Raw genomic sequence first — 24,302 nt, 5'->3', positions numbered from 1 at the left:
ATTAGCATCCCCGTGTGTGCGGTACATTTTTGTGTAAACACGGCTAAAGGCCAACTTTTATATCCGGGGCATTAATTACCATTGTCTTCGACACGCACACGGACACAAATGCATACGTACATACGTTTTTACATACATACAAATAAATATATAGTAGGTACGGATTTATCGTCGTTTTCCCCGGTTGAATGATCGAAGGGGTTGACTAAAGGGCGAGCGCCACCTGTCCCTATCATCTGATACGAATGGTAGAGTTATTGCCCTTTTCCGTATCGGCCGACATCATCTTATATCAAAAGTACGACGTCTAAAAGGTCACACTGTGGGTGTGTAAGTGCATGCAAAATAAATTAATTCAAATGTATGTACATATGTATAGATCAGGGGTGGCATGTCAAATGGGATTGTTTTTCATTTGTTATTTCGTAATAATCTAAGATGTTTATTATGCATCTCTTAATTAAAGATTAATTAAACCTAATTTGAAGAATGTCTTGCATTTAAAGCCAGCACCAATATATAAGAACCAGCCGTAAATACAAAACATCCCCGCGAGCCTAAATGGAAGATAGAAGATCAAAATTCCACTCATACATACATCACATACATAAAAAAAAAAGGATGAGGGATAATATATTAAATTGTCTTTATATAATATGAGAATTAAATAAAATTCCACTTAGAAAAATCATATTTCGACTATTCTTGTGGATTAATAACAAAAATTCTATTGATAACTGGCTTACCTCGATTAAAGGAATTTTTGTTATTAATCCACAAGAATAGTCGAAATATGATTTTTCTAAGTGGAATTTTATTTAATTCTCATATAAAGACAATTTAATATATTATCCCTATTAATTCAATTCAGATTCGTGTAAATACGAGTCAATACTAGTACGAGTTTTTAGCTCGCAATTTTACCAATATAAAACTCAGCACACTTCCAATAAACCCATTTAAACGAAAAAAAAATAGTGGGTCCAGAACACTATCCCAATAAACATGTATCAATATAAAATAGTATTAACAGTGGGAAAAAATCACAAGTGAAAATACGTACTTTTGACTTTTGATTTGAACTGGACGACTACTTAGAGAGATTTGAAAGCTGAAAAGTACTATAAATGAAAGAATAAATACCCGACTATAGATTTCAATATTCATTTTGAACAGAAAATTGACAGATTTTGAGACATCGACCGAACAACACCAAGAAATCGCGCGATTAAAAAAAACACATATACATATCTCTGAATCTCAAGCTAATCAACCAGATTCGTGTTTACTGGGTATAGATCTATAAGAAAAGTCATATCTTGTCTATGAACCATTTTTCGTGTCAAAAAGTGTAATCTACACTCACTAAAGGTGGAAAATATCAAATTTAGCAGCAATTATTTCATTGAGAACTCGGAAAATTCTTGGTATAAGAGCCATTCGATAAAGAACTGGACAAGAAGTACAACCATCACATTATGGTGTCTACCACGCACATAATTATTAGGGACATAAAGTTCCAAATGCTCCAGCTACGACGGACATGACGTATTAGCACGTAGAATCTGGAGAACAAAATGAATTAATGAGAAGGTTCTCCGAAGTTCAATGGAATTATACTCAAGCATGTCGAAATGGAAAGGAGTAGGGAAGAGATATGGGTAATACTAATGCTCTTTCTTATATAAGAACCGAAGAAATGATTTTTACACTTTATGAATCACTAGAGAGTAATTTGCTTCATTTGGATTCCATACAATCTCAACATATATGTATGTACATATGTATGTAGTCCATCTTGCTTCTCACAAACGAGTTGAAAATCAAGCGAGAAGACAAAGGGGTTGGATAATATTAATAGTTTGAGAATTGGAGAAATTTAAAATTATCGTATAATGTCGTAAGATGAATAAAATGTTTAAAAAAAATCTTAAGTGTTTCACAATTGTTAACTCGCATCAATAATCTCAACATTTTTAGAAAAAGCCTTGTAAAAAATGACTGTAAAGTACCTGTAAAGTTTCCCCGAATTTCTAGTGAATTATACCCAAGCATGCCCAAAAGGAAAGGAGTAGGGTAGAGATATAGGTAATACACATACTCTTTCCCATATAGGAAAGAAGAAATGCTTTTGGCACTTTTATATCACATATTATATATAATATCACTATTCTGTGTGTCTGCGTGTCTGTGTAAGATAACGCTCGCCATACTATAATAGTCGTTTCGATTCAACATACATACAACAAAACGTATGAATATAATAACAAAAGAAAAAACTTATATATATACTGTTTGCTGCCAATGTTTCCTCTATGCTAATAGAAGTATCTGAGCATTTAGCGCCATCTATTGAAAATTGATTTAATTAATTAATTCATATGTACAAATGTGTGCAACGCACACGGGCGGCCGATTTAAATATAAAGACGGCCGAAAGAAATGACAGTCGAAAAAAATATATTCCTTAAAAAATACGAAACAAAACAACGTAATTTAAAAAAAATTTGCGAATCTCAAATGTATTTCGTCAAGGATGTTGAATATTGATTGGTCATCGAAATAACAATGTCCTAAATGTGATTGGGGGTAAAAACACTATCGTCATGAATGAACTTGAAAATGTTCAGTATATCTTGTCGTCTGGTCCTGTTCAGAACTAAGCGTTTTGGTTTTCTGTCTGTTTTTCTGGATAATTTTTACCGTGATTCAAATTTTCAACACTATACCCCGAATTAATATGATTTAAAGAAATGATGATAAACGGCACACGGGCGGCCGAACTCCTAGGCGCGGCCCTGTGAGCCGCTATATTTGAAAGTGGCCGAAGTCCAATCGTCAGTTCCAAAAACACTATTTCTGTTTGACTTTATTCACATATTGTTATCAGTTCTTTTAATTTGATATGTCCAAAATCTCGGAAAAGCAGAATGAACGTATTTTTAAATATTGTTATTTCTCGAAATAAAGAAAAGTGGACTTTAGCTACTTTCAAATACAACGGCTCATATTTACATTATAAAAAGCTTCACTTAATTAAATGGACAGAAATATGTACAAATTCATAATATACAATATCATTCACAATATAATAAATTTCCAAATATATATGTACAATATTATTCACCTATTAAAATATCGTATAAAGATTACTCAAGCATATTTTCAATATAGCTACATATATCCGATTAGATCGTGAACAGTGGTAGCTATTAAGGCAAACTTTATTCTGAGTGTGGGGAAGAAAATTCGAATAAAAACTCGACGTGCGAATTTCGAAAGAGCCCAATAAATGTGGGCAAATTTACACTGCACTCCAATAAATATCTAATTATTTGCCGTATACGGCTTTTTTACGGTTCTCAAATAACAATGATACGTTAATGCACACGTATGATTCTCTTCGGCGATTGCCTTTTATTGGCGGGGGCGTATTTCTTTTATTGCTGAAACGCATTGTAAAATGTGTTAACAATCTAGAGATGTCGGAATTTCCTCTTTGACCCTCTGAAGTTAGCGCAATTTAATTTGAGCACAGTTCTATACAGATAGCAATATTATTTTTAATTTATTTTTCATAAACATTCATGCCATTCGTATCCAATTATAAATATCGTATACAATTATTGTCTAATGCTAGTCCAGGAGCGTTCATGGTGACTGTGAACGAAGTACACCATGCTCCGTCTCTCTTTCTCCTCTTGGAATCGTATATCGTGGAAAGAGACGGAGTTTAGTAAGTGTTTACGAAGTACTCATTCACCATGTTTCGTCTCTTTTTGTCCCCTTAGAATCGTATATGGTGGAAAGAGAAGCGGCACATCACTTCGTTCACATGATCAGCCGATAAAAATAAAAGATTTTTTTTTTCAAAAAAATTAATTAAATTTTAAATTATTAATTCCGTTGATTCGAATTGTGATATTTTATCGAGTCCACAATTATGTGGACACAGGCCACTAGTTTCTCATAGTACCCTTTGAAGTAGTTATTATTTTATTTTACAAAGATATATCAATACCAGGAAGGCTTGACAGGAAGATCCCAATGCGCCTTCCTGGACAATTAATTACAAAAAATGCAGCATTTTATTATTACATAAATCACTGTATTTTCAGAAGTTGAAGAACACGAAATAACAATTAATTAATTATAGAATTAATCCATTGAGACATCTGTGGATTTTATATTTGTATATATTTTTTACAAATTGTACATAAAATAAATACAGAAACATAATTTGGAGTCACAAATACCCCCAAATCTAACCAGCAGTATGGCGGATCGAACTCACTGATCACTTGGTGCTAAACATACACGTTAACATTAAGCCACACTGCTGGCTTTTATGTATGATAAAGAATAATATACATACGTGTAATTATTTACGATAACTTGAACTGGTTCATAAGTAAGGTAATGCAATTATTAAGTTTCGTGGATAATTTTATACATATGCTGATGGCGACCATTTCACAATGAAATTCAAAAAACGATAGTATTACTTTTATATATTTGCAGATATTTTATGATTTATGATGACGATGTTAAACTTTAAAACTGATATCCTGAACAATTTTCTATTATGAAAGTGTACTTTAAGGATGATATATGTATGTGTGAAGTATGTACCTGTGGAAGTGTCAATTTCTAGCTGAGTAACGATTTTTCGAACCCTTAAGAATATCTGATAAGATCACAATTTTGAACTAGCAAATAAACTAAGATTTTTTGATAATCTGTTCTTAAGAAATGTATTATTTTTTGACTAACGCTATTTTACATAGAAAATTGTAATGATTTTTAATGTTTGTATTATATTTAGTTTTACTAAAATATTCTGGTATATGTACATATGTATGTAAGTTCATATACTCATTAAAAGGTGACATCCTCTTTCAATTTGGAAAATGCTGCTTTAAGTAAAATCTATTCGAATTGAATCTCCTCTGGGGTTTGAATCTCTCCTTTTAATAGGAAAATCGATTAAACGGAAAACGGGATGTGATTTTCCACCTTTCCACTGCTCCCCCAGCCACCCTACACTCTTGCGAATGTACCGGCATTGTTCTCGGCTGGAACAGCTGCCGATGTAAAATGCAGATTGTTTTCGTCCTTATTCGCATAACATTACCGTCGGCCGCTGGAACAATCAGAACTTCTGCGAACTTCTTCGCAAGTTGGTCATAAAACTTACACCGCACTTACCTATAAATATATATGTACCTTCACGCTACTCTTTCGTTTCCACAAGCTCAAATTCACATGTATTTAATTGTATTTATTACGTAATTTTTATACGTACATTTTATATCTTAGTCTCACGGATTATAAAAGTTGACGTTTTTGCTTGTTATATATATGTATGTACATATCATCATCCTCAATGCTGGATGAAGGCCTCTCCAACACGCTTCCACGCTTCGTCTTTGTTTCGTGTAACTTTCATCCATCTCACCCCACACGTTTTTCTTAATTCATCTACCCATCTTACTTGTAGCCTTTCTTTAACCTTTTTACATTATCTCGGTTACAACTCTAGCACTTCTTTTTTCCACCTTTCGTCCATTCTTCTAGCCACTTGGCCCACCCATTGCCATTTCAATATCTTTACTCTATCCACTATGTTCAATTCCCTTGTCATATTTCTCATCCACTTCCTGTTCCGCTTCCTGTTTTTGGGTGTATTGGACTTTGTGTAGCAACTTGGCGTTCAATGTCCAAGTTTCACATCCATACGTAATCACTAGACTACGGATAGAGAGCGTGCTTTTTCTAGGAATCAGGGCGGTTTGGCTCTATTTAGAAAGCTAGATTGCAAAAAAAAAGGTTCGGCGAATCTTTAACAAAGCATTTACAACAATTGAACAATAAATGGCACGCTTTGGGTCCGGAGTCTAGACTAATCGCAATCAAAACGCTTTGACCGAAGATCTTTTTCTTCGGGCAGAGTGGCATTTTTGATTTAAAAACAACATACATTTATCCAAAATGCACTCCATCCTAATTTCATACGTCTCTTTATTTTTTTCTTTTTTACTGCCAGACATATGGTTTAAAGCTTGACTTTTTTACAGAGGAATTGATCGATACTATTCCAACATATGTAATTATTATTCAAAATAAATTTAAATCCCCATGACTGATTTTTTCTGGCGTGGCATACATATTTCGCAAATGGAATATTTCATTTAAATGAACAACACAATGATCCATGAGATACATAGATATCAAAATATATTGAAATGTACAATATAAATTTTATACAAAATTTAATACAGCAATCACTACAGTTTGAAAAATACTGGTCTGATAGTTAAACGTAAAAAGGCTGTATTCCAATTTTTAATTTAATTAATAAAAAATGTTTAATTTACAAAACCTATTACATTTAATGTTACTTTGCGAAAATCAAGCTGACAAGACAATCAAGTTGAGAGTTTTTGGAAAATTCGAGGGGTTCATAATGAGTAAATTTAATTTACTTTCCAGATCAGCATGGTCGTGCTGAAACCACGTGAGCCTGTTAAGAGTGCAAGGAAAGTCTTTTTACTTTATCTACATATGTACGTAGTAACAATAGATGAAGTTTTGTGATCATGCGAAAATTCGAACTCGAGATTTTGACTGATTCGAACTCAGAATCGATTACTGATCACGTTTTCATGATCTAGAAAATATGTGTGTGTGTGTGTGTGTGTGTCTGTGTATTTTGGGAATTTTTTGAACACCGTTAGTCTTTTCGAACCAAAACTTGGTATCGGGCTCTGAAATTCTTATAGACATGACGAAAATTTTTTTCAAGTTTTTAAGTTTACCGGAAATGGTACCTCCCCTTATAGGTGTCCTCTTTTTTTTAAGTTTTTGAGTTCAATTATCTCCCAAACCGCTGACAGAATCGGATTAAATTTTTTTTACATATAATAGAAATAATAATATCTATAACTTTATATATTTTTTAAATATTTTTATCTGAACCGGAAGTAGTAGTTTTACTATAGAGAATTGAGGTTTTTTATGTTTTTCTCAAAAACCTTTTAGTTTATTGAACTTAAATTTCATATCTAGAAGTTTAAGCGTAATACCAAGTTATGTATAAAATTTAGTAAGCATCCCTCAGCCGGAAGTGGCAGTTTACTCTTGTTCAATTTTTCTTCCACTATTTTTTCGACCCCTTATACACGTGTGATCTTCACGAAAAAAAATCAAGTATAATTCTTCTATCAATGTGAAGAATTTAAAAAAAAACACAAAATTTAATAAACCGGAAGTGGGATTTTTATCTCCTAGAAAGGTCAAAAATGTTGTCGCCTGGATCCTGTCCACACCCCTGAACGTATTAAGCTGAAATATTATATTTGTATTCTTTATGTTCTAACTTAGATTTGGTAATATTTTGGTCAGAATTCGTAAACCGGAAGTAGTATTTTTTTTTAAAACAATATTTAATTATTTTTTCATTATTTTATTTTGACCTTTAAAATTATTTTAAGCGTCGTGATATTTATTGTGTATAATAAAGATAGTGATTTTAAGTAAAAATAAAAAATAAAATCACCAAATTTAATGAACCAAAAGTGGGTTTTTCTCCTCTTAGAAAGGTCAAAAATGTTGTCACCTGGATCCTGTCCACACCCCTGGACGTATTAAGCTGAAAAACTATATTTGTATTCTTTATGTACTAACTTAGATTTGGTAACGTTTTGGTCAGAATTCGTAAACCAGAAGTAGTATTTTTTTTTAAAACAATGTTTCATTATTTTATTTTGACCTTTTAAATTATTTCTATCCTCTTGATATTTAATGTGTATAATAATTATACTGCTTTTAAATAATAAAAAAATTTGAAGAAAATCTGACAACCGGAAGTAGTACTTTTGTCTTATGCAAGTTTCCATATATTTGCGCTCAATTTGTATCGCTATCATAGTTATTAGTTCAATATCGAATTTTGTTTTGTAACCTTCTTATATTCCTCAAATACATAGATAAAGTCATGGGTTGGTCACACCCGAATTTTTTAATTGTAATGTTATAAAAATACACATTGTTATTCGGAGCATATACCTAAGGATTAAGTGGAACTGGAGAAAGTAGTATTTTTAAATCGGAGTAGAGCTGGAACAAGTATTTTTATGTTGGAGTAAAACTAGAACAGATAACATAAATTTTTTCTCAGCTCCAATCCCCCCCCCCGCAAATGCCAATTACATTTGTATGTACATATCATAAAATGGGGATAAAGTCATGGGTTGGTCACACCCGAATTTTTTATGAGTTTTGTAACTTTATTGATGCTAAAACACGATTAAAAAACATTCAGTCAGTACCTTGATAGAATTTCTCAATACAAGTTGCGAAAGTAAGAAGTGGTCTTACTGTAAACCTTGCAGTGGCAGTACATATCATGTTTTGTTAAATTCGATCAATGAAAATCAAATGCAAATACAATTACGTGTATTTGAATTTAATAATTTGAATTCACTTGTTTATTTTCATTCAATTTCAGTCGACGAAAAACGATCGAGCCTCGCACTGAGCATAAATTGTACGCGAGTATTTAACGTTTCAATTACATAGTTCAATCTAAAATATCAATCGTTACAATAATATCGCTCGCGAATGAAGCTGAAATTTTCCAAGAAAATCAATCGCAATTCAAGTTCCAATTATAAGTATCGTATGAATCCAAACTTCGTACTTCGCAGCATTCACGTATTCCGTTCTGATAAAAAAAAATCATTTGCATTGGGTTACTTGTAACTATAAAGTGTGATTTCAGTACGTGTATTTCAAAATAAATTTATTTATTTAGTTGTGTTGAAATTTTCCCTCACATGTGAAAAATAAATTCATTTGTTTTCGTATCAAGTGAATTTATATTTTAAAAATAATTAATATAATTCGGTATATACGGTATTAAAAATAAATATCGGTGTCAATTAAATAAGGTGCAATTTTTTAAAACGTATATTGAAGAAGATTGATTGGCAAAGGCGCTTAAAATATTGATATGGAGACAACGTACAGCTGGTGAAATTTCATGATGTTTTATATAGTTGTGTAACTTTATTTAAGAAGGCTTGTATACTAATTTTAAATATTATATTTAATTTTTTAGGTTGTGACGAAGGTAGGCGATTTAATTTAACTTGCGGAAATAATTTAACTGTAAGCATATTTGATTTATTTTTACACAAGTTATATTTTGATTTGATACTAACATTTCATTTATCGAATGAAAAATTCATACAAAATTTTCATTTAAGATTTTGATGAAAAAACATCAAAATCTTAAATGAAATTTTGCTGGCGAATCGTTTTTTCCTTTTAATGGTTGCTAAACATTTCTATTCTATAACATATTTTTAACTTTTACTGTAGATTCCAAAGTAAAGTGTAAAGGCAAATGGGAAAAAATTGAAATTCTGCCACATACCTCGTTTTTTATTTATTTTTTTATTTTATACATGTATACACCCATTTTTTTATTAACACCTATTTTTACTTACATCTATGTATGTACTGTCAACATTGTACAAGAACAATCACAAACATCGATCATCAAACATTACAATAATCATAGAGGCATCTATGGACGAATTTTCGCAGCATTGTTAAATATCAACAAATTATGAGAAGCTCAACTCAACTCAAATTTTTCGAGAAATAGGACAGGATTGTCAATTTGTTGAACCGTTTTCAATTAAATTAGATCAATTGGCAAACTTTGAAAGGAAAACTTTCCAAGTTCTGGTCAGCAATAAAGCCAGGTATAGAACCCGTGACTACATAATCGAAAGTACTAAACGCTAACCCCTGATCTGAAACGTTTCTGGTTAATTTATTAAGCTAATTTACTAGCTTAATTAAATAGGCACAGGATTTCTACGTATTAATTATTAATTAATTAATTTATATGATAAAATCATTCATTTTCAATTTTTATTTCATAACAAAAGTACTAGCCGATTTTTAAATTTGCATGGCCAGTCGCTTAGAGGGAAAAATTTGATAATTTAACTTTTTAAATGAATTTTCTCAACAATTAAAATCTGGTTTGATTGTTTTTTGGGCCCGATAAGAGCACTAAGGATAATTAAATTAAAACATTTTGATTCATTTTTAAAGGAAAATTGATAAACATACATACATATATATGTAGTATATAAATAATAAGTATTCGTTTAATACAGTAGGATGTATTATACATACATATGTACATATATACGTATCAGATAATGTACATTTTTTGTGAATCTTAATGTAAACGGAAACTATAAAACATGTTATTAAATTAATAAATTAATGGACTACTCGTCGGCGTTTTCCACGTACACGAAAATTGAAATCAGACAATCACCTGACTTCCGGCAAAAAAAAGAATGTTCATTGATAAAAAATCTCGTCGACGGGCTCAAATTTGGATCAAAATAATATTATAAAATCAACGGTGAACGATCGAGCTATCCGTTTTAACCTTTTGTGGCAGACTGGTCGGGAATAAAAACAAAAGAAGTACCGATACCCGGGTAAAAAGTGTCATCAAAAAAATAACGAAGGGTGAATGAAGACCATCGAGACCGGAAACCTTAACGTCTAGCCCCTCATGATATGTATACCCCGTGTAAATTGCATTTTATACACTCAAAGTGCGAAAATTTTAATTTATTCGTACCTATGGGTTGGTAAATTGTTCATGCACATTTTTGAGTAAAAAAATTCTCTATGATACATTGAATATTTTTTCCAAAATTTTTCGTATTTTATTAATGATTTCAGTTTGCATTATTTTTATTTCAATTCAATTCGTTATTATCAACATTGTATCGATGACTTATAGTTTTCGTGGATTTGTAAAATCCACAAAAGTTTGTGGATTTTACAGATATGTTACAGTGAATCTGTATTCCCCAGTGAAATTACACTTGTGTATTTTAGATCGGTCTCCGTGACGAGCCAGAATGTTAAATTAAAGAAAATGCAAATATCGGAAGGCAAAAATCGAAAATCGAAAGATCTTAAGTCGAAAGATAAAAAAGGGTGCATGGTACACGGTACATACTCACGTACATACTTACTTAATTTGCGCGAGCAGGATACAACAGGAACAAGAGGAACAGGCTTTTCCTCCCGTATTAATGTGCGCGCGCAGAATACGGGAGGAAAAGCTTGTTCCTCTTGTTCCTGTTGTACCCTGCTCGCGCAAATTAAGTGAGTATGTACCGTTTACCATGCACCCTTTTTTTTGATCTTTCGACTTAAGATCTTTCGATTTTCGATCTTTGCCTTCCGATATTTGTGTTTTCTGTAATTTAACATTCTGGCTCGTCACGTAGACCCATTTTAGATATATGTTACAGTGAATCTATACTCCCCAGTGATATGCTTTCACTAAATCAGTTGGTGAAAGCATATCACTCAAATCGGGATATTAAAAACATGAAGAGGAGACTGAGGAATGACCAATTAATGAAAAATTGGGCATTCCATTCAGGAATCAAACAGTCCCCAAATGAAGCAGTATTTGGAAAAACTGCTAAAGTTGGTATAACATCAAAAAATTTTCTTTCTCATGTAATTAAACATTTATGAGACGTATAAAATTAGGATAGAGTTCATTTGGACGAATGAATGCGGTTTTTTAAAATCTAAAATGTCACTTTGGCTGAAGAAAAAGATCTTCGATCAATGTGTTTTGCCAGTGATGCCGTATATATGTGAAACTTGGACATTGAACGCGAAGATGCTACACGAAGTCCAATGTACTCAAAGAAGTATGGAACCTTGTATGCATGGCATAACGAGGAAAGACAGGAAACGGAATACGTGGGTGAGAAGTATGATAAGGGTTGTGGATATAGTGGATAGAGTGAAGAGATTGAAATTCGTTCATTCTTCTAGCCACGTGGCTAGAAGAATGAACGAAAGGTGGAGAAAAGAAGTGCTAAAATGGTACCCGAGAGAATGCAAAAGGGTAAAAGGATGACCGCAGAGAAAATGGGTGGACGGATGGATGAGAGTTGAGCAAAACAAAGACGAGTGGAAGCGTGTTGACGAGTGAAGCGAAACACGTTCACTGGAAAAACGCCAGTGTATGTGTTTCACTGCTAGTACAGGTTTTTCACTCCGAATTCAATTTTTTTTTCATTTCAAATTAATTATTGTTTATTTCATATTAAATTATGTATAAAATAAATATAAGTGAAAAAAATTGATGTTTTTTGTAAAATATTGAATTTGAAGATAAAAACGTGTATGAAATCATTGTATTATACATATATGTACATATGACGAAAAACGTTGACATATCAATGATTAAAATTTGAAAACTTTCATCGACTGGGATTGGTACCTACATCGCGTTATAAATTTTCCAATGACAGATTTTTTTTCCCGAAACTCTTGAATAGATTTTTATAATTAAATGTAATTAGTTCTGTAAAAATCTGCTTCTTAATTTTTGAACTATTTAGAGTTCTTTTTCAAACGTTTTTTATTTTTTTAAATATTAAGTTAAAATAATTGGTATTAAAAAATATTTTATTTACGTTTTCGACAATGTGCGGCAAAAGAAACCTTTACAATATACCTTATGAACGTTAAGTAATTGCAAAATTTTGTTGGAATAGTTAAATCTTATTATTTTTAAAATACAAACATATTTTTGTTTGTGCGTCAAATTCAATGCGTTATGGAATCGTTTACGATTCTGTGATTAAATAAAACTCCAACATTTGTATATCTATAGGTATAAAAGAAAAAATATTATGTTTTCTTTAATTATTAATCGATTTTCAACCCCTAAAAATAGTCTTTAAATTTTCTCAGAAGCAACGTGGATACGTGCATACACTCAATCGTGAACTACGGGATCGTTTACGAAAGTCTTTGCTTTCGGATTGGCTGTATATGGGGCGTGTTGAGTCATGCCTTTCATCGCCGGCAAAGGTTTGGTTCCTTTGTAGGGATCGGATGACTGAGAAGCAATAAAGTTAGTTATTCTGCCAAAGGCTTTGACGGAGGTGAAGGCTTTTACGGGCGTAACGAGCTTTATTGTTTTATTGGAAGGTCATTATCTTTAGCTTCGCTCGTGCGAAAGCCCCCTCGTTATGTACACACACGTATGTATGTATGTACATATATACCCTAGAGCGTACACGAACTGAAACACACACGTGCACGTATTTAACACGTGTGTGGGTAGAATAAAGGGAGGGACGTCGGCAGGAGGAGAATGAGAAAATTAAGACGCACGAGCCCGTTGAAAACTTGATATAATTTATGAACGACGAAAGAAATCACGTGTACGCACGTGGCGTAAACAAGACTCGGTGCGAGTCTCGGCCGTTATTAATAACCGAAGTTTTAGTTACACGATTTAATTATTTCCATTAGTACTGTGTACCTAGATTAATTCGAAAATCGATGTAGCGTATCTGCAGGGATCGTATATTAGTTGGTTCATTAGTTAATGCAATGATGTAGTACATTGAGTGGACCTACAATGTACTTACGTACATGTATGTAATTCAGAATAAGGTTGACATTTTTTCACAATTATAATGTATTCGGTTAATCATTATTTATTTTAATACATTATGTACTTTAATTAATTACTTTCTTCATTACAAAATATTGTATTGAGTTCTTCTGCACCGCGCAAATTATTATCGATCAGGTGTCAAAAAGAAGTAAATAAATTGTTGTGTTAAAGAGTTGGTTATAGCTACATACGTGTATTTAAATAATTGTCAAGTGAAAAAAATAGGTTTGCGCAATAATCGCAAGCTGACGAGGCTTCTCATTGTCAACAGATCGGAAATAGTCTCAGATATGTGTACGATGTTTTTGGGATGCGGTGCATCCGCTCTAAAATCGCCAGACGAATTGAACGACAGATTAACGGACGGCTGCTTTAAATGCAATTCTCGTCTTCTCAAATGATAGATTGCACATCAGATGACGGGTAATCTTTCGATGTGCACAGATGCAATTATTAAAATGGTAATTATTAAAATAGAGTTGGATCTTTCAGGCGAGTTTAATAAGGCAAGATTCGGAACTTATCGAATAATTGCATCTGTGCACATCGAAAGGTTACTCGTCACCTGATGTGCAATCTATCATTCGAGAAGACGAGAATTACGTTTAAAGCTGCCGTTCTGTTAATCTGTCGTTCGTTTGTCTGGCGATTTTAGAGCGGATGCACCAAACCCATGTTTTTGGCGTCCTTAATCTTTAATTTTAAATTGATGGTATACTTAGCGGCTCCTTTCAATAACAGGTCAAAAATGATGTTGAATGTTGTCTCATTCTTTGTCCATACAAACTGGCAGAAACTTTTTCTTCTAAATTCAAAACGATTCAACTAACGTGAAATTGAAATTTCGGTACTACCGATTCAACTGAAGTTAATAAAAAACGATCGGATAAGAGATAAAAATGACCACTGACACGAAAGCCATGTGAAACGTAAAGGAGGTATGTAAAAATCTAATAGTTATTAAAAAGTTCGTTTTGATATACTAATTCCGATAAATTTTTATTGTCTACATACATATATACATATGTATGTATATGTATATGTACATATGTAGAAACGCATATTATTTAATTAAATTAAACGCATTTTTTGAATAATAAAAGTAAACACTTGATTATGATGGAATAAAAATATTATTAATGAAATCTGAACGTATTCCTAAACAACATACATATAGCCAGCAGCATAGCTCGGACGTTAAGCTTCTGCTTACCGTCAAGAAGGTGCCGGGTTCTATCCCTGAATGAAAATGAATTTTTCAGAGTATGCTGTTGGTCAGACCTGGATTTGTGACTCCAGGTTGATCGTTTCCTATCAGAGTTTGCCAATTTTCTCTGATTTCATTGTTGAAACGGTTCCCGGAAAAAAAAATTGGCTAAAAATCCTTCCTACCTACAAATTTCAAATAGTCACCACTATTTGAAATTTGATTGATGTAAAATAAAAATTTATGTACAATTCATAGATGTCTCGTTAATTTGCGAGTTTTTTCAGTGTCTCGCAATTCAACGACATAATAAAAATGCTGCATTTGTATTTGTAATTGGCCAGGAAGGCGCATTGGGATTTACCTGTAAGGCCTTCCTGGTATATATGTAAAAAAAAAAAATATATATATGTGTGTTACTACGCGCATAAATTTTGCACCTCCGCATTGGAGTCTATTTCTTTTTGTTCCTACTCGGATAATCTCCACTTCTTGTTTCCATTAATGTTAACATACCAATGTTATCTACAGATAAACAATTACATTTTTTTCAACAATGAAATCAAACAGCCAAACACACATACACGCAGCAAGCGGACACGGCGGAAGTAATGAGGTTGAAACGCGCGATGTGTTGAGATAGGACTGGGCGTGTTTCGCGGTCCGTGACGACCGTTTGTTGCCCACCGACGCTGAAAACTTGTAATTAAAATTAAAAACAATACAAAAAATAACAACCGAAAACAAACGAAAACACGGGAAAATGTGTGTGCTCTGTTTGGACACAGGAATTTATCGCCTGTAGAATGGCTTAATGAAAATTAATATGAGCGCAAAGTCGCTCTCAAGAATATAAGCCTTTGAACAGGGTGCTAAATATGTATTATTATTATTGTAAAACAAAATATCAAATATTATACATACGTACACATTAGATGGGTGTTGATTTAAAAAAGGAAACATCTCAATTTTTTTATTAATTCTACCTATGATGCATTTTGATTCTACTATAATGATAAAAATTTGAATGCATATACTGAAATCATTATTATTACTCTAATACTCTTCAATCCGTCCGAAAATTGTGACAAAGTAAACAGGCATCTGTTTTTGTTTCTTCGAATTAAAATTAATTTGAAAGTATTTCATTTTTAAATAATTTAAGTTTAAGTTTGGACCATTGTGGCGTTACAGCAGTTCCTAATGCACTAAAATATACAGAGATATGAGATGAAAAAAAAATATATATACAGGCAAAAATACATTTATACATAATCATAAAAGACAAGAGCACTATAAGAATAGCAGATAAAGTACAAATATCTTATAACAAAATACAGAATAGGGAATATCTAGAAACACCTGTTAATTTAAAACATCCACTCATAAATTCAATTACGAAAATAATGACAAAAGATCAAAATTCTACTCATATAGAATTTTGGAATTACATCCAATTATGAAAATAATGATGAACGCAGGCTACCAGACAAATATGTTAAAATAATCTTCGATAACGATAATGAGGTGGAAAATATCACATTCAGGCATAGCAGCAACGATTTCGTTAAGAAGTCGGATAGATTTTGGAATAGGAGCCATCCGATAAAGAACTGTGCGGGCAGAAGGTACAACCATCAGGCGATGATGTCTACTATGCACATAATTACTAAGAACATACAGAACATCCCAACTGTTCCAGCAACGACGTAGAAGCTGATGAACAAAACGAATTAACGAGAAGGTTCTCCGAAGTTCAATGGAATTATACTCAAGCATGTCGAAATGGAAAGGAGTAGGGAAGAGATATGGGTAATACTAATGCTCTTTCTTATATAAGAACCGAAGAAATGATTTTTACACTTTATGAATCACTAGAGAGTAATTTGCTTCATTTGGATTCCATACAATCTCAACATATATGTATGTACATATGTATGTAGTCCATCTTGCTTCTCACAAACGAGTTGAAAATCAAGCGAGAAGACAAGGGTTGGATAATATTAATAGTTTGAGAATTGGAGAAATTTAAAATTATCGTATAATGTCGTAAGATGAATAAAATGTTTAAAAAAAATCTTAAGTGTTTCACAATTGTTAACTCGCATCAATAATCTCAACATTTTTAGAAAAAGCCTTGTAAAAAATGGCTGTAAAGTACAGCTTGGCTGTCATTGACGGGACATTTGCAAGAATGGGTGATCTCGATAACGATGTAATTTATTTGAATGTCGGGACAGTAGTTAAATTGAGTGGAGCAGCAGCAATATTGAGGCGCACTCCAATTAACTCCTTAATTTTGCTGAATTAATTGGGAAGAGGAACAACTACATATGATGGATTCCACAGTGGAAGGTTTGAGTGGCAGGGATTGTCGCACAATGGTTTCAACTCATGTTTTGTGCATAGTCATTGACTCATTATATGTAACTAGTATGTAATGATGGTATTTGGTACTTACATATGTACAAAAGTTTGATCATATGTGTTGCCTTGAGCAATATGTAGTGGCACCTATGGTCGGGGTTAATATATAATGTATAAATAAATATGTAGAAACTTTTTTGGTGTCAATGTTTTGTAAAAATATTGAAATACCTACATACTGTACGTTTCTGTTTTTAATGAATAAATAAATTAATCTCTATTCTGAGCAATATTCATACACATTTTCACTACTTCCTCCACCCATTTCACTTGTGATTTTCATCACACCTTTTTCCACACTCTTGGGTACCATTTGAGTACTTCTCTTGTCCAACATTTATCATAAACTAATAATTATCATTTAAATCTCTTCACCCTCTTTACTATTCCAACTATTTTAGTCATATATGTATACCTCTCATTTAAATATTTCGTCATCAGTCTTTTCTCATACAGCTTTTATACTCAATATTTTGGCATTCAATATCAAAATATCTACATGGATATATACATAAAGTCGTTTTTATCCCTCGTATAAAATAATTGCATAAATTCAACCTTTAAAATGATTAATATCTGTAGATTCATACAATGTGATGATTATTTAATAGGTTTGTGAAAGTTTTAAACAACTTAACTCTGTCCTTGGTGTGGACTGTTGCATCAATGAAAACATGCTCTTTATACTAGTCGCACAATAAATTGCTTATAAAAAATATTAAATGATTCGATATAACATAAATATTAAGCCTGGGATGTGTCATAAATAATGTGGGAAAATTGCGAAAAATCAAACTCAACTCGCTGCTATGTTAGTGTATATGTAAATAATACACGTGTATGTATAATTATGAATGGCGTTATAAACGAGCCATCATATTTGAATTTTGGAATCTTAAAAAACACAATTCGGACATGGAAGGCGTATAAATCTGTATCGAATCGTCCGTTCGGACAGTTCAACATACATAGATGGAATGTGACTCGTGTCTGTACACACATAAATGTTTTTTTTTTTTAATGTATCGTGTCGATATTATGTCGAATTCCTAAGCAAGATATACAAGCATAAAAACAAAACGGCCCATACGACGAATTAATCCCGACTCGCTTATAATAAATTGCTAAATAATGAAATAATATTAGAGTGCACGCTCGACGTCAAAACGTGGCTCGCAAGTCATCCGTGTAATCTATAATGCACATGTGGATTTTGAATCGGGCTTATTGGCAATAAAATTGGTTGAAACTCGTTTTATCGCCACGACATTGTTAGTCGGGGAGGTAGGGTGTCACTCGCTAAGAAAGGGATGTTATCGGGGTGGGGGTTCTTGAATGAAAACTGTTGAAGAATCTGCGGAATAGACTGGCCGCGTGCGGACTACGGTCTAAAACAGCGAGGGGTCTCATAATGTTAAACACATTGAAAAGGTAAAACCAACAATAGTTAACTGGACGGTGTGCCTCAAGATGTGGTGCGCGTATACATGTTCGAATACGTCTTCTAATAAATAAATTGGACAATTTATGTATCATTCAACACATTTGCTATGAATTTCAATTCTACATAAATATGTATATGAGTAGCTATATAGTTTATATGTATAAAGATGGCGATCAATTCGACCATACTTGTTCAATTAAATGAATATACTTTTCGTTTTGCATCAGAATTAGATCTATCCTTTATTAACTGCATGGTTAAGTTTCGTTCCACTAAAAATTGTTGCACTAAAAATCTTTCGTTTTAAAATCTTTCTATACTGCGATCATTTTTTCACAATATTTATTTAGACATTCAGAGAGCACGACATCCAAAATTTCAATATCCTATAGAATTAAATAGACGAACGGTGGACAAAAGAAGTGCTAGAATGGTACCCGAGAGAATGTGAAAGGGTGAAAAAAAGCAAAACTGCATTGAAATGGATAGTCAAAATTAGAAAAATGCGTAGGGTGAGATGGATGAGTGTTGCACAATAGTAAAAATTCAGAGAATTCTGGATACTGACTCTGGAAAAGACTTAAATCCCCGGGAAGGGAAGAATCGAAAATAGTTCAGTTGAAGAAGACTAAGGGGAAAAAACTCAGCTGACACTAAGAAGAACCCGGGGCAATATCCAAAAGAAAGCATGCCCGGAAATATAGCCGGAAATTGTCAAGGAAGGCCAAAATCGACCAAAGTTGGAAGCCATCGCGAAAAAATAGTCTTGAACCAACAACTTAAAAATAAGCATAGTAAAATAAATTACTCAAGGATGTCATGTTAGAATTACAGTCAAAATGTTGCAATAAGCAAGAAGTGTTGCATATAATAATTAAGAGCATTCAGCTGTGAATGCTGATGATTCCATAGTATTGACCTGAAATGTATTGAAAAATGGTCGGAGAATAAAAAAAATCGGTAGGGGAACAAGAGGAGGTTACAGGGTTTTAGAAATCGAATGAAATAATGTCGACTGGATGGTTAGTAGTAGGAATGTTGCAAATTATATTTTATAGCCATATTTTGAGCAATCGGTTGGAAAATTTATCGAGAGGTCGAACCAGCAGCATAGACTATTGGCTAGCAAATAACTATTTCACGGGTCCAATCCCACGGTAGCTGCTGACCAGGCCTTGAATTTGAAACTCCAGGTTGATCGTTTCCTATCAGAGTTAGTCAATTTATCTGATTTTCGTTGAAACAGTTCCAACAAATTGGCAATCAGTGGCATATCCTGAACCTATAATGAAACAATGGACCAAATGTTTAAGCTTAGTATCATCTCGAAATTGAATTTGACAACATATTACTCAATCAAAATTTGTAGTAAAACTGCAAGCTTTGATACAAATATCGTAGACAGTGATCCATACCCTAATATCACTTCGTCTCATTTAACTCGTATGACTTCGTCTTTGGGTCTATTATGTACTCCTTAGAGAAAAGTATAATCCATTACCTTTCGAGCCCCAAAATTAAGCCGGCAGGGTGACTTAAATTTTCAATAATGTGGTCTGCTAATATACATATGTACAGTTGGCCTACGCGAGCCCTAGTTTGATGTCCTCGTATGTGCGCATTCTAAAACGTGTGCTGGACATTGTGAAAAATAGTAGTTTCTCACGGAAGATCGTGGCATTGTGGGCCGGGCACCACGCTGCGACGACACGATGGCTCAACATCACAACATGACATAATTCTGTCTTGTCCCAGGCCCTTTTTTTTACTTCCAATACCAATTCCAGCTCAAAAACATTAATTTTTTTCGCCCCGCACGACAGGTTAGAATTTTTATCAACTCTGGGCGATCGTGTTCGCCGCTTGTACCGAAGACACACCGTTGCTGGCTATTGAGTCATTTGTAAACGCATATTTCACCCAGTGTCATTTTCGGTCGTGCCCTCTTTCCTTTTTTCTTCTCTGGCTTCCCTTCCTTCTTCTTACTCTGTGTCTTTTTTTTCCTGTCGTATTATTATTTTAATCTCATTTATCGTAAGTCCGGAGGTAATCAAATGAAGACCCATTTCCCAATTCTAAAGTTCATGGGTGTAAGTGACCCCCGAGTTATAGAAAGACGTATAATATGAATACATTATACATATACATACATATGTACATATGAGCTGTTATATCTTCAGTTCCAAAAATGCTATTTCTGTTTGATTTCATTTACAAAATTTTATCATTTATTTTAATTCTGTGTCCAGAATCTCGGAAAAACAGAATATACATATGTATGCATTACAGGCCACCAGTGTTTTTAAATACTGTAAAACATTATATGTAATGCTTTGCGAGATATTTATTGAAATGAAGAAAAACGGGCTTATGCCACTTTCAGTTATAGCGGCTCATATGTAGTTTTTCTTTTCAATAAACTATCTATGTAGAATATATTCGTTCTTTTCAATATCCTAATAAGTTTATTTTCAAAATACATATGTGTGTACCTATGTACATACATACATACTATGTCCGAAACATTTAATATCGTATATAAATACATAATCAATTCAATATCTATGTAGATATAATAGACAATCTTCAAATTTCAGCAACGATTATAAAAGATACTTATAAAGACAAGTATAAAAGATACTCTAAATGATAAATATTTAAGGCCATTTTGTGGTAGGTAAATATTATTTAAGAAAATAGTTGGTATACTTTAAGTTACATATGTACTTAATCTTAAATATATTCTCAAATAAGATTTATTGATATTAAAAAAATAGTAAAATTATTAAGTGAATAAAATAGCAAGGCAAAAAAAATGCAATGAATTAAGTAGATAATATATTCGGTATGGTAGTGTTATCTATTTTTTAATCAAATATCTTTACATAAAATAATATAAAGAGGAAACTTTATCGATATATGTATGTGTATCTTTAAATGTCTAAATTTTATCGCAAATATTTTTTCTTAGTAGCTGTCAGTATGACTTTACATATATTATAATCTACATATTTATGCATAATCCGAATTTTAGCTTTAGCTTGTTTACCAAGACTTTATAAAATATACAACATATGTATATGTAACAATTAAAATAATTAAAAAAAAAAATCAAATAAATACATAGCTCTAATAAAATTGATTTTTCGTTTATAATTTCTAGATTTCAACTCTTAACTAATGTTACATTAACTCACAAATCTATTATTCTTTTAAAAGATACAAATAATATATGATGATCGATGGTGACTCAAAAGTAAACATTGTGATTAAAAAAATGTGTTTTTCCACTGAATATATGTACATATATTGGTATGTGTGGTTTGTGAGAATTAAAGCTGCTAGACAACTAGACAAAGGAAGTCCTTAATTGGTATAACAGGAAGGACAAGAGAATACCAATACACCAGCTCTGACCAGAACCAGTACGAAAAAAAAGTAGCCAACCCAGAGTGGGCGTACATACATATATCCCGAGGAGAGATTTCAAACACCCAAAAGACACACTGAATATTTATAAAACGGGAAAAGGAACATCCAGATGCACACACCCACCCCCGTGGCCCAATTAAGGACGCGCGAGCCAAGGAAGGATGCGGTGCCGGATGTGGCCGATCGAAACCCAGCTATTAATCAACCGGAGTCCGGTTATAATAATCGTGTCGTCCAGATACGACGACACCCTCCCAGTCGAGATAAAGAGAGGGCCCGATGACGATGATGACGGTGTGGAACCCTCGGTCCTCTCTCTTTCCACTGCGCGCATCAGTGCAAGATCTGGCCAGAGATAGGGCCCGGCCACCTTAATGGCCAAACCATGTTGGAATTAAGCTAAACAAAGACGACACATCAATTAGGCAGACCCAGATTTTTTTTTACACTTTGTTTGGAGTTTTATTTATTTATTTGTTTATTTGCTAGAGCGCTAGTGTGTGTGTGAATGGGAGTCTCAGGTAAAGAGGGCCGTAGCAGTCAATGGCGAAATTCATATTTATTTAAATATTTTTAAATATTTTGTATTAAACTAGCCACAATTGCGTAGCACTCGATTAAATGCCAGCTTATTAAAAACATTTATGTAATTATATACTAGAAGAAAATACATCTCCGTATGACGGCTCAATGTATGGAAAACTGAGCATCGTTTAGAAAATGGGGCATAACAATTGAGAGGTGTCAAATCATAAGGTTGTAAGTGCCACATAGGCTCAAATGAGTTTTATTCGTGATTTTCTGTGTATGTGTTGGCCTTTATGTGCACAAGCACCATTAAAATAAAGTAAAAATTAATGTCGCCTCCTAGGGGGAAGAAACTTGAAGTAGCGAGTCATAATATTGTAAGTGCCTTTAACTGGATAAATATTGCTAAAGAGATGATTATCACCAAAACACTAATGATATCTTCAGCCATCATGATCAGGGTAACATCTGAGAGTTGAGAGAGATGATGCTATAAGTACATACATGTATGTATGTATGTATATATATGTGTGTGTGTGTGTTATATGTATGTATATTATTATATATTATATAAGTTGTCCATGTATTAATGATGACACAAATGAAGTTTTGTTCTATTTTATCTATCTAAGATTCAATATGCTTGTTGAATGATTACAAAACATTGCAGAAGAATTATAGTTTATTAAAAAAAATTGCAAGAATGAATTTATGCATTATTTATTCATTAAAACAGTTATAAAGTCTCTCGTGAAAACTTAATTTTCTGGCACTTGAAACGTTAAGGTTTGGCACCCATTAATTCCTTTTTTTTTAATGTATGTTTATTTATTAATCTTCAACATTATTATGTTGAAATTTGTGGTGAGTAAAAAGCTCATTTAATCAATTAAATGAGTTTTTGCTAAATTTATTTAAATCGTGTTTTGGGGCCCAAAAAGTTAATTCAAGGCAATTTAATCAAAATCTTTTATCTATATATTCAAATAAGATTTTCTTGTTTGAATATATAGATGATATGATATTTCGTACATATTTTCGATTTAATTTAAAATTGAAATTATTTTACAATTAAAAATATTGTAAATGTATTTTACAATATTTTTAATCTAGCTCGATATCCTATATTGCGATAATGGACAAAAAAACATTTAAAATGTATATCTTTACCAGTGCATTCATTTTATTTTGATGAGTTTTAAATATTGTTTGAAATTGAAATCGTTTCAAAATTTTTTTTGAAATTCAAACAGTGAAGACGATCATTATCTAATTTGAATAATATTATTAAATTAAATAAATCCCCATACACGGCGATCGTTTATCAAAAGCCCAACTCACAATATTAGAGAATATTTTAGAGAGGACTCGACATTATACGGAAAAGGCCACAATCGCGATATACGTACATAGTCGCGTTGTATCCTCACGATTCGCGCAGAGCAAATTTGCGTGGGTGTGTGCTAATAGTAAGAATAATGTACATACGTATACCTATCTATTTGCTATTTTGTGTTCATTGTATTGTAAGATGAAATATTTATGCATTGTTTAATATAAGAAAATAAATGTGTGTAGTGCGCTGTGTCTCGCTGCCAAACAAAGAAATGATTTTATATATTGTGTGTGCTGGGCACAAAGAGCGTGTTAGTGAAATTAATGCATTCCACTATATATTGTGGTATTGAAATGCTGTATTATTATACCATTCATAAACG

This window comes from Arctopsyche grandis, chromosome 2 (genome assembly GCF_051622035.1).
Source record: "Arctopsyche grandis isolate Sample6627 chromosome 2, ASM5162203v2, whole genome shotgun sequence".
Classification (NCBI taxonomy): Eukaryota; Metazoa; Arthropoda; class Insecta; order Trichoptera; family Hydropsychidae; genus Arctopsyche; species Arctopsyche grandis.
This window is presented reverse-complemented; position numbering follows the sequence as displayed.